The sequence below is a fragment of the Chiloscyllium plagiosum genome, unplaced genomic scaffold (genome assembly GCF_037043375.1).
Source record: "Chiloscyllium plagiosum isolate Xiang-an unplaced genomic scaffold, Cpla_swu_hap1 HiC_scaffold_1, whole genome shotgun sequence".
Lineage (NCBI taxonomy): Eukaryota > Metazoa > Chordata > Chondrichthyes > Orectolobiformes > Hemiscylliidae > Chiloscyllium > Chiloscyllium plagiosum.
The window spans coordinates 83,971,593-83,984,581 of NW_028270139.1; the positions used below are offsets into that span (position 1 = coordinate 83,971,593).

General features: G+C 43.3%; 1 long non-coding RNA gene across 1 annotated transcript in view; it reads right to left on the reverse strand.

Annotated features, from left to right (window-relative positions):
- The window catches only part of LOC122555623 (uncharacterized), a 52,254-nt gene that overhangs the window by 18,210 nt on the left and 21,055 nt on the right, over window positions 1-12,989 (reverse strand). Inside the window, exon 4 of the long non-coding RNA XR_015758465.1 lies at window positions 6,949-7,038. This is a non-coding gene — a long non-coding RNA (uncharacterized LOC122555623). The remainder of the gene's footprint in view (window positions 1-6,948; window positions 7,039-12,989) is intronic.

The following is a 12,989-nucleotide window of genomic DNA, read 5'->3' on the forward strand; positions in this document are numbered from 1 at the left end:
GTTCTTCCTCCAGGCGTCGGGTGGCTAGAGTTTGGCGGTGGAGGAGGCCCAGGACTTGCATGTCCTTGATGGAGTGGAAGGGGGAGTTTAAGTGTTCGGCCATGGGGCGGTGGGGTTTATAGTGTGCACGTCCCTAAAATTTTAGGAAGGATTCTTTTTACATATTCAAAGACGATAATATTATTGGGACCCAAGTGCAATTGGAAAACTTCGCTGAAAATCTGTGATGGCCTTCTTGTCAGTTGAAAACTATGGAGAAGGTTAGGCTTTGGTGCGGAGATGAAAATGTGTTGCTGGAAAAGCGCAGCAGGTCAGGCAGCATCCAAGGAGCAGGAGAATCGACGTTTCGGGCATGAGCCCTTCTTCAGGAATGAGGAAAGGGTGCCAAGCAGGCTAAGATAAAAGGTAGGGAGGAGGGATTTGGGGGAGGGGTGTTGGAAATGCGATAGGTGGAAGGAGGTTAAGGTGAGGGTGATAGGCCGGAGTGGGGGTGGGAACGGAGAGGTCAGGAAGAAGATTGCAGGTTAGGAAGGTGGTGCTGAGTTCGAGGGTTGGGACTGAGACAAGGTGGGGGAAGGGGAAATGAGGAAACTGGAGAAATCTGAGTTCATACCTTGTGGTTGGAGGGTTCCTAGGCGGAAGATGAGGCGCTCTTCCTCTAGCCGTCGTGTTGCTATGGTCTGGCGATGGAGGAGTCCAAGGACCTGCATGTCCTTGGTGGAGTGGGAGGGGGAGTTGAAGTGTTGAGCCACGAGGTGGTTGGGTTGGTTGGTGCAGGTGTCCCAGAGGTGTTCTCTGAAACGTTCCGCAAGTAGGCGGCCTGTCTCCCCAATGTAGAGGAGGCCACATCGGGTGCAGCGGATGCAGTAAATGATGTGTGTGGAGATGCAGGTGAATTTGTGGCAGATATGGAAGGATCCCTTGGGGCCTTGGAGGGCAGTGAGGGGGGAGGTGTGGGCGCAAGTTTTGCATTTCTTGCGGTTGCAGGGGAAGGTGCCGGGAGTGGAGGTTGGGTTGGTGGGGGGTGTGGACCTGACGAGGGGGTCAAGGAGGGAGTGGTCTTTTCGGAACGCTGATAGGGGAGGGGAGGGAAATATATCCCTGGTGGTGGGGTCCATTTGGAGGTGGCGGAAATGATGAAGGATGATACGATGTATATGGAGGTTGGTGGGGTGGTAGGTGAGGACCAGTGGGGTTCTGCCCTGGTGGCGAGTGGAGGGGCGGGGTTCAAGGGCGGAGGAGCAGGAAGTGGAGGAGATGCAGTGGAGAGCATTGTCGATCACATTGGGGGGAAATTGCGGTCTTTGAAGAAGGAGGCCATCTGTGTTGTTCGGTATTGGAACTGGTCCTCCTGGGAGCAGATGTGGCGGAGATGAAGGAATTGGGAATATGGGATGGCGTTTTTACAGGGGGCAGGATGGGAGGAGGTGTAGTTTAGGTAGCTGCGGGAGTCGGTCGGTTTATAATAAATGTCCGTGTTGATTCGGTCGCCTGAGATAGAAATGGAGAGGTCTAGGAAGGGGAGGGAGGAGTCTGAGATGGTCCAGGTAAATTTGAGGTCGGGGTGGAAGGTGTTGGTAAAATGGATGAACTGTTCAACCTCCTCGTGGGAGCACGAGGCAGCGCCGATACAGTCATCGATGTAGCGGAAGAAAAGGTGGGAGGTGGTGCCAGTGTAGCTGCGGAGATGACTAGACTGGGTTTTCTGTCACTTTCCCCCTTACCTCTTGGCCAGACAGAGGAGTGCTAGCAGGACTTAAATTAAATTCAGCAGTTGAACAGCAGTCCAGGACACATTTTTGGAGCAGGCGTCGTTTTTCAATCTTCCTTTGTTACCCATCCACCGAAACCCCACTTGTAATTAAAATCAGGATAGTTTGAGAAATTATCTGTAAACTGGTAGATATACAAGAATCTTCAAAGAAATTTGAGCCAGGACCTATTCAATGGAATGTCAATTTAAATGTTTCAAAGCCTGTTCATAGTGTTGCTCCCTTAATGGAAGCCGACAGTGAGGGAGTGCTTTATTGAAGTTAACTATTAGTTCTTGCAGCAAGGCAATTTACCTTACTGCTATAGCAACACAATATATTAAAGTCTTCGAATGAACAGAGCTTTGACTGCAGAAAGTACTGTACCTGTAGGAATTCCATTGATTATTTTTAACAGATAGAACATTTTATATGGCATGCTTGATCTCCATGACTGAGTTCATAGGGTTGACTGTAATTCGGGTGACATTGTTTCAACGGTAAACTCTGATGCTGGGGGTGTTGCTGATTGAAGGAGACACAGCTGGCTGACTGCAATTATGTGGCACTCAGTTAATGGACATTCTAGAGGCATTGTGCCCATTCAATCATGCACCAGGAATGGGGCTGGTATCTGACCGAATGGCACATTTTACTGCCATCTTTATAGGACTGCCAAAACTGTATTGCTATCCAGTAACCAGAATCATGTAGTTCTTTCCTTCTATTTCCATCATCTTGTTTCTTGTTGATGTTGATCAGGAGGCTTTTTCTGGTATTTCTTGGTCAAGATGGTCCATCAAATCCTTTAACTCCTCTGCTGAGTCAGCAAGCCAGAGAATGTCATCGGCATATCAAAGTTTGGAAAAAATCATCACTCAGCTTTGTATCCATCAAACCTCTCTCTTGTAACCATCTCTATTAGATGTTGAATAATCATGGTGAGTGGACTTTTTTGTTTGATATGAATGATTCTGATAGAGTACCAGTATATCTAACCCTAGCTCACTGTTTATGTTAAAACTTGGCTAAAAAGTTGATTAAATGTGGCTTTTAAGATGTAAGAGCAGAAGTAAGCTATTTGGTCATCAAGTCTGCTCTAGCATTCAATGAAATCATGGTTGATCTGATAATCCTCAATTCTATTTTCCAGACTTTTCCCGATTGACCTTGATTCCCTTATTGATTAAAATTCAGTCTCCATCAGCCTTGAACATACTTAATGGCCCAGCCTCGACAACCCTCTGCAATAAAGAATTCCACAGCTTCACTACTCTTTTAGAGAAGAAATTCTTCCTCATCTCTAACTTAAAAGTGCAACTTCTTATTCTGGATCGAGACTCACCCACAAGGGGATACAACCTCTCAGCATTTATCCTCTCAAGGCCCCCAGAGAACCTTATATGTTTCAATAAGGACTCCTCTCATACTTCTAAACTCCAAAGAGTATAGGTCCAACATGCTCAACCTCTCCTCATAAGGCAATCTCTTCATACCCAGGATCAGTTAAGGTGAAATCTCTCTGGACTGTCTCCAAGGCTGTTACATCTTTCCTTAGATAATGTGACCAAACTGTTCACTTTGAAGTAAAGGCCCTCATCCTTTATTATAGGCTTTAATTTTTTGCCAGTAAGAGATGTTAAGGTAACTGATCTATGGTTATAGGTTTTTTTGGTCTCCTTTTGGTTTTAAATAAAGGTGTTATGTTGCCCGTTTTTTAAAATCCTCGAGCACTTTCACAGGATCTAAGGATTTCTGGAAGATTACTGCCAGTTCATCCACTATCTCTGCAGCTACTTTCTTTCATATCCTAGGATGCAATCCATCAGATCCAGGTAACTTATCAGTTTTTGTTGCGGCTGTACAGGACATTGGTTAGGTAAAACAATGACTACAGATGCTGGAAACCAGATTCTGGATTAGTGGTGCTGGAAGAGCACAGCAGTTCAGGCAGCATCCGAGGAGCAGTAAAATCATTGGTTAGACCACCTTTGGAATATTGCGTGCAATTCTGGTCTCCTTCTTATTGGAAGGATGTTGTGAAACTTGAAAGGATTCAGAAAACATTTATAAGGATGTTGCCGGGGTTGGAGGATTTGAGCTATAGGGAGAGGCTGAACAGGCTGGGGCTGTTTTCGCTGGAGCGCCGGAGGCTGAGGGGTGACCTTGTAGAGGTTTACAAAATCATGAACGGCATGGATAGGATAAATAGACAAAGTATTTTCCCGGGGACAGGGGAGTCCAGAACTAGAGGAACATAGGTTTAGGGTGAGAGAGGAAAGATATAAAAGGGACCTGCGGGGCAACGTTTTCACATAGAGGGTGGTATGTGTACGGAATGAGCTGCCAGAGGAAGTGGTGGAGGCTGGTACAATTACAACATTTAAAAGGCATCTGGATGGTTCAGCTCCTTTGTCTGGCACTGCAAACGGCCCCTCATTAAATTAGCCAACTGCAGTTGCCTCACAGATTGGGGGGAGTAGACCATCTGGACATTAAAAATTACCAATTAAGCTCGCTTTTGACCTATGTAAGTGATTGGGCTTGTGGGGACCCACTTTCAATATGGCTAGATATCAAAGTCTTCCAGGCAAGATGCCCCCTTACCAGTTTGCTGTTTTTGGACAAAGTGAGGACAGTTAGGGAATATTGCCATAACCCAATAGTCATCAATACTGTTAAAGCATGGAGGGCAATTTGGCAGAGGGAAGGTAATATTGACAAAACATCTTTATTTACACCTTTAGTGGGTCTGCCGAGTTTTCAACTAGGTATGATAGATTCAGGATTTAAACGTTGGGCAGCTAGGGGTATATCTTGCATGGGTGATTTACTTGAGGGAGATGTAATGATGTCCTTCGACCAGTTAGTACGGAAGTACCAGTTACCCAGTAGAGACCTCTTTCGTTTTTTTCAAGTTAGGGATTTTATTCAAAAAAAGACCACACTTTTGACTGATCCCTACAAATCTGACATAGAAAGAGGGGTACTAAGGGCTAAGAGTACACTCTCTGTCAATACTCTATATCACCAATTGGGGGGTGCCACCTCAGATGAGTCTGATCGACTCTGCAAGATGTGGGAAAGAGAGCTGGGTATTGAAATTTCTTCAGAGGCATGGGAGGATATTTGGGAGAATGCAAGGAAGATATCAATTTGCAATAGGACCCATGCTTTACAGTTGAAGATTCTGCACTGTCCACTTAGCCCCAGACCATTTGTCAAAATTTAAACCAGGGGTATCTTCAGCATGGCCCAAGTGCAAGGTCTGCATGGGCACTCTTACCCATTGTCTTTGGTCTTGTGACAGGCTTCAAACATATTGGAGCCCTGTAGTGGGTGCAATGGAGAGGATTTTAGGTGTAGGGGTGGAGAAGGACCCTATTTCGCTCCTTTGGGCCTACCCATTGTATTTCCTGCAGACTCGCATAAGGCAAAACTTTTCAATATTCTTACATTCTGTGCAAGGAAGAATATCTTGCTAGGTTGGATATCTGAAATCCCCCCTGGCCTGTCGGGTTGGCGGAAGATTGTTATGGAGCATATTCCCCTGAATTTTCTTACAAATATGGTACACCACAAAACTGAGAATTTTTACAAGACATGGCAACCCTTTTTGAAATACCTGGACACAGATTTATCTGCCACACTAACAAGGGCTTTTATATAGCCGTAATGATTGTGTTTCATGAGTCCAATATCCAGGGAGGAGGAACTGTGAATGTGTGAGTGCTTTGTTTGGCCGGGCTGAGTTATTACTATTTATTTGTTTGTTGTTAGGTATTTATTTAGTTAGTTAAATAGCTAGTTTAGTTTTTTTTTAAATTTTATACTTCTCTATATATGTTTATACACTCGTATAGGAGGGTAGGTTGGGGAATTTCTTTTTTATTATTTGGGTTTAGTTTTGTGCTATTTTTGTACTGTTTTGAATTGCATTGTTTTGTATTTGTTGCAATATTTAAAAATCTATTTTTTCTTAATAAAAATATATTATTAAAAAAAGGCATCTGGATGGATATATGAATAGGAAGAGTTTGGAGTGATATGGGCCGGGAGCTGGCAGGTGGGAATAGATTGGGTTGGGCTATCTGGTCAGCATGGATGAGTTGGAGCGATGGGTCTGTTTCCGTGCTGTACATCTCTATGACTCTATGACTCTAGTTTCCCTAGTTTCATTGGTATCAATGAGGATGAAGACAGCTGGATCCATCCCCTCCCATTCCAAGTTCTTCTCCAGTCCTAAGGAAATATTCTTAATACTGGGACCAAGCAGACAACAGTCTTCAGCACTCCCAGTCATTGCTGCAGAGAACAATATCTTTCCCCTAACTATACTGTTCCTTTCACTACCACATTTCTACTTTCTCCCTCACCTTGACTGGCTCCCTGTACCATGGCGCAACAGTCATTTGCTCATCCTTCTGTTTTGTCCTTTTGCTCACTCTAGCCTCTTGTGTTATCACTAGCAAATGATTATCAATATTGCAGTTTGCATCTTATAGTTCTTTCGATAACATAGAACATAGAAGAATACAGCGCAGTACAGGCCCTTCGGCCCTCGATGTTGCGCCGATCCAAGCCCACCTAACCTACTCTAGCCCACTATCCTCCATATGCCTATCCAATGCCCGCTTAAATGCCCATAATGAGGGAGAGTCCACCACTGCTACTGGCAGGGCATTCCATGAACTCATGACTCGCTGAGTAAAGAACCTATACCTACCCCCCCTTAATTTAAAGCTATAAGATAAGATCTGCATTGTTTTGCTACTGCGTTGTCATCAATCTGAAGCTTAGTCCACTGTTAGTGGGCTTTAAGATTGATTAATTTGTAACAGCATATACAAGATATGTTCCAGATATTGCCCACTTAGTTTATTTTGAAGAATTATGTCAGCAGAATGAGATCTATGCTAGAGTAACATTGTTATATGCTAGGGTAACATTGTTATATGCTGGGGTAACATTGTTGTATGCTAGGGTAACATTGTTATTTTATGTTTGGGATATGGATTCAAATTCCTCAAGTTAATGGAATAAAGGCTGTCTGATAGCAGGGAAAATTTTACATCAAATTTGGGTGGCCTGAATTAAATTCCTAGCAAGTAGAAATCCACAGCACAAAACTAAAACTGGTAATCTCCTGAGGAGCAGACATATGGAAGGTTATTGTAGAAATAGGAACAATACTTACTGACACAGTAGTAGGTTCTCTTTTGTTCCAGCATTGGGATGAAGGGATGGAGATTTGATTTGCCTCTAGCTATCCTTTCACTGACACCTCCTGGAAGTGCAATGGAAGCAGGGTCAATTGAGGCATTCAAGTGGCTATTAGTTCACTATTTAATTGGAAACAATGTGCAGCATTGCAGGGAAAGAGCAAGAGTTTGGCTGAGGTTATAATAGTCAGAGAGCCCAGTGGAGACAGAATGGGCTAAATGGCCTTCTTCTGCACAGTAATAATGCTGAGATTCTGGCCAATGGCCACACTTAGATCATATTACCATGTGAAAGGTGCTATGCAATTGTCAGTTATTTTTGAGCGTGCTGACACTCAAGAGTTAGATTTTGCACTGCAATGCCAACCGATCTCAACCAAGTTCAGGGCGCAGGGAGTGTGATGATGAAGGGAGAAAGAATCAGGGACTAACTGCAAGGTAGCACCCATCGTGAGAGCTGGATTGCTGAGAGAAGGAGCAAGCCAGTTGTGGCATTCTTTCCCTGCAGCATGGTTTATAAGGACTGGCTTTTAGTGGCAGTCACCTTTTGGGCCTCAACAGCCACTGCAGCATCTTTAGCATGGGCTGGAGCCTATTAATTTAACACAGTGGACTGACATTATGACCCCATTTACAAGTGTATGAATGCTCATGTTTGTTTGTTGTTCTTAATAAACCTATATTTCTACTCAACCTGCTCAGAGATGTTATTACACACCTCTGGAGTAGGTGGGACTTAAATCCAGCTCTCTTGGTCCAGGGATAGGAATAATACCACAGTGCCACAAGAGCCCCTAATGCTAATGTTTGTTTCAGTTAAGCTGAATGAGAAATCATCCATGCCAGTAAGACATATGCCCAGCTCTGATTGGACACAGGAGGATCCTCTCTGAAGCTGATGATCATTGACCTTATTTAGCACCAATTAAACAGCTGCCACATAATTTCTACCGCACAACCACCTTTAAGCTATGAAGGATAGTTCTGCAAAATTCTTTATTGCTTTAACAATTCACAAGATAATTACACTGGCAAGTCTGATTCTATGCAATGGATAAAAGAATGGTCCATTTTCAATTCCTTGTTAATTTATGTCCTCTTTTAACCACAACAATGCAGAGAATTGTTTACATTAATTAACTTGTTCAGATCTGTTACAGCTCAATCTCCAGAACCCACATTTTCTGGCCTAGAGATAAGGATACAATCACCACTCCTTTCAATGGCACCGTTAACCAGTACAGCCCTGTATTACAGTGTTCGACTTAGTTAACTGGGACCTGAATTTACAATCTTCCACTTCAGAGGCCAAAGTGCTAATAGTTGAGCCACAGCACTTGCTTAAAAATAATAGCACCCAACATGGTACTCAAATCCAAGGCCATGAGATTAAGTCACATGAGCTCCTATCTTGTCTCACCAAACAACATGTCCATAGCTCTTATCACACCAAGACAACTGTCACAATGCTCCAATGTTTTTTAATCCACTTGCTCAGATATGTAATAATACACCTCTGTAGAAGGCGAGAGTTGAACTCAGGGCTTTGTGTTGTAATTTGTGATGTTTGCTGATGTGCAATGGAAGGTGTGCTGCAATTAGTCTCTGTGCCCATCAACAGATGTAGGAATGTGCTTGTGTTAACAGTGAAATGCAGAGATTCAGTCTAACCCATTGCTTTCCACAGCTGATTAGCTGCTGACACTCACTGCCTTGGTTCATATGTGAAAAAATATCCAATTAAGAGGGATAATAAAAAGCTTCTGGCAATCATGATCGTGACCCATGGTACCCATTCCCACATTTGAGAGAGAAGGAAAGTACATTGAAGGATCAAATGTCTTTTCTCAAGAATACGTAAGCAGGCTACAAGAAAATGATTTATATTGATGAAGATGTACAAGTCCATTGCATCAATAGAACGCCAGAAAAAAATTCTCTATAAGTAACCTATACAAGAAAAAAGCTGCTGTGTGGTCTAAGTTCCATTGTGTTCTTTAGAAATCGACTATCCGTTTTGTCCTGAACCAGCCTATTTTTTTTGATCTTCAATAGCAATCCCTGTGAGCTCACAGTTTGCAAGGGTCCAGTTTTTGTGGCTCTCTGTCTTAGCCAACAAGCATTTTAATTTGTGTCCTGCAGTGACTTCTCTTCATGCCAAGTCAATAACCTTCACAATAGCACTCTGCTTCTGCATTTATTTATAACTTCCCCACTGGTTCTTTTGAGAGTGAATTTAATTCACAGCAGCTTGAGTGCACATTCATTTCTCTTTCACAGCAGCTCAATTTTCAAGTAACTAACAAGCTGTTGCTATTCCAGACGCACTTCATTCAAATGGTGGTCCTTGTGAATAATGAATGGCTTCAGCATCAGCCCTCTCAATAATTATGAAAATCTATTTGTACAAAAGGTAACCCAAAAACAAGTTACCACTTTTGAACAAAGCGTATCCTTTATTCCTGATGGCATTATGTAATTTTTATTGTATTAACATTTACTTGTGATGCCCTAATGCTAAATCTGACATGTTAATGGCACATTGTATTATAATCTCTCCAACAGCTGATTTATTTCAAGAATTGCACTCTCTCGTCATTGGATTTCAAGTTAGGAATCGTTCGACTTTTTTGATGGCAACTCGTTTGAATAACATTAAGTTGAAAAGGACCCACTTATGAAAGTTGGCAGCCAAAGCCCATCAAGCATTACATTGAATTTAACTACAGTCTGTCGGATCAGTACTTACTTATAGATCAAACACAACTGTGCTTGAGCTACTGTACGCATCAACGGATGTTAGCAGCTTCTCGCTATTTTATGCACTTTCCTATTTCGTATGTTAGCCTAGATAATGAGTGCTGACAGGCTACTTGTCCTCAAAGGTAACAAAGCTGAGCTTAATTCTGTCCTCCCCAGAATCCTCACATCTATTATAATTGGCTCATATATAGCAAATTCCACTGCACTTTTCATTGAGCTTTAATGTCCTTAAAACACAGCTCTTGTAGTGTTCAACCTCAGCAACAAAGATAATCAATTCTACAGCAAATTAAATTTTACATCATTGCCATGAAATTAAAACTGCTTCATCAATAATTATGAAATAAAAGCCTAAATGCAACAAGGCTGAAAATCTTTACCTCTTCCAGCATATTCTAGCAGTAAGTCTGATTGGAATTTATAGAAGTGTTGAAAATTACTCGGCAAATCCTGCCATTTTTTGGAAGGCTTTGTTTGGGTAGAATCTTTCTACCACTAACTAAGTCCACCCAATCAGAGACCTTGTAGCCTGACAGAGAGAAGATTCATAGGCGAGAATATCCTTTCGCCTCAGACGGGATTTTCAGTAATGAATCAGTACACCTGCACCATTTGCAGGATGTAGTATCTGTATGAGTAACAAGCTCCAAAGGATTTTCCAAAATTTTTAAGACTTTTCCTACCTCCCCTGGGAACCTGTCAGGATTATTCAATAAAGAGACACTTCCTGATTTTGCATAGTCCAACAGACATCAAAGCAGAGAATTCCAGGGAATAAATTTTAAAATGAAATCAAAAGCTTTCCAAATTTTAAGGATCAATGCATTTGGCCCAGTTTATGAGCTCTCAATATGAGTTTGGCACCCATAGCATTTGTTTATATTGGACATAAGCTTTCGCATTTTTGGACTCTGAGGTATTCTTAATGTTTGATGTGCAGTACAATTCAAAATTAATTAATCCTGAATGAATCTGTGACATTGCACCCAAGGCTGACTATGGCACTGATTTTTACATAAATTTATTGATGTTAAGAAATACTTGGGGTTTTCCAGCACTCTGTGATCATATAATAGAATCACAGGAAGGGACATCTCTTCATCACAATTGTGCTCTTGTTTTTAAATTAGGGAAATTGTATGGTCTACTTAATGATGACACAAACTATTGACAATGATATCAAACCAGGTTTATACCTAGACGCTAGGCATCCTAAATCCTTGGACTGAATCGACATTGGAGTTTTTGGGCTAACTCCATAGCCAACAGATTGTGTTTCCTTTAAGTTCACTTGTGATTTTTTAAAGTACTTCATTATTGAATGAAGACTGCCACTGAATGATGTTGGATGTTGTAAAATGTTTGGTTGATGTGACCGTTGGACTCTGACATTGCATTTTCCGAAGAGTAAGGGGAACAGAGTTCACTTTGAAACATTAGCGATAAGACAGCCCTTGTACTGAAACTGACTTAACAAGATATAGCATATTATGCTAAAGTGTCAGCAGTGAATGAGTGAGCATATGACAAGAGAAAGAAGGAAATGAAAATAATTTAGGAGAGACCTATCATCTCAACCTCAAATCAAATCTTCTCCTATAACTATAAGCAGCTCCTGCTTGTCTACAACAGGATCTAGAAGCAATCAAATTCAGGCTTACAACAGAAAAACCACTTAAAAACCATGTTTTGGAGATGCCGGTGTTGGACTGGGGTGTACAAAGTTAAAAATCACACAACACCAGGTTATAGTCCAACAGGTTTAATTGGAAGCACACTAGCTTTCGGAGCGACGCTCCTTCATCAGGTGATAGTGGAGGGCTCGATCGTAACACAGAATTTATAGCAAAGATTTACAGTGTGATGTAACTGAAATTATACATTGAAAAATTGATTGTCTGTTAAGCCTTTCATCTGTTAGGATACAGTGATAGTTTCACTTCTTTCATGTGTAAATCACAAAACCTTTTTTTAAAAGTTGCATTCTCGGGTGAGCTGTTAACAATGGTGATAGCTAGACCATATGTTGAAGGTAAAAACAACGACTGCAGATGCTGGAAACCAGATTCTGGATCAGTGGTTCTGGAAGAGCACAGCAATTCAGGCAGCATCCGAGGACAGGCAAAATCGACGTTTCGGGCAAAAGCCCTTCATCAGGAATAAAGGCAGAGAGCCTGAAGCGTGGAGAGATAAGCTAGAGGAGGGTGGGGGTGGGGAGAGAGTGGCATAGAGTACAATAGGTCAGTGGGGAAGGAGATGAAGGTGATAGGTCAGGGAGGAGAGGGTGGAGTGGATAGGTGGAAAAGGAGCTGGGCAGGTCGGACAAGTCCGGACAGGTCAGGGGATCGAGTTGCTGGAGGTTAGAAGCTAGGATGAGGTGGGGGAAGGGGAAATGAGGAAACTGTTGAAATCCACATTGATGCGCTGGGGTTGAAGTGTTCCAAGGCGGAAGATGAGGCGTTCTTCCTCCAGGCGTCTGGTGGTGAGGGAGCGACGGTGGAGGAGGCCCAGCACCTCCATATCCTCGGCAGAGTGGGAGGGGGAGTTGAAATGTTGAGCCACTGGGCGATTTGGTTGATTGGTGCGGGTGTCTCGGAGACGTTCCCTAAAGCGCTCTGCTAGGAGACGCCCAGTCTCCCCAATGTAGAGGAGACCGCATCGGGAGCAACGGATACATTAGATGATATTAGTGGATGTGCAGGTAAAACTTTGATGGATGTGGAAAGCTCCTTTGGGGCCTTGGATAGAGGTGAGGGAGGAGGTGTGGGCGCAGGTTTTACAGTTCCTGCGGTGGCAGGGGAAAGTGCCAGGATGGGAGGGTGGGTCGTAGGGGGGCGTGGACCTGACCAGGTAGTCACGGAGGGAACGGTCTTTGCGGAAGGCGGAGAGGGGTGGGGAGGGAAATATATCCCTGGTGGTGGGGTCTGTTTGGAGGTGGCAGAAATGTCGGCGGATGATTTGGTTTATGCGAAGGTTGGTAGGGTGGAAGGTGAGCACCAGGGGCGTTCTGTCCTTGTTGCGGTTGGAGGGGTTGGGTCTGAGGGCGGAGGTGCGGGATGTGGATGAGATGCGTTGGAGGGCATCTTTAACCACGTGGGAAGGGAAATTGTGGTCTCTAAAGAAGGAGGCCATCTGGTGTGTTCTATGGTGGAACCGCTCCTCCTGGGAGCATATAAGGCGGAGGCGGAGGAATTGGGAATACGGGATGGCATTTTTGCAAGAGGTAGGGTGGGAAGAGGTGTAATCCAGGTAG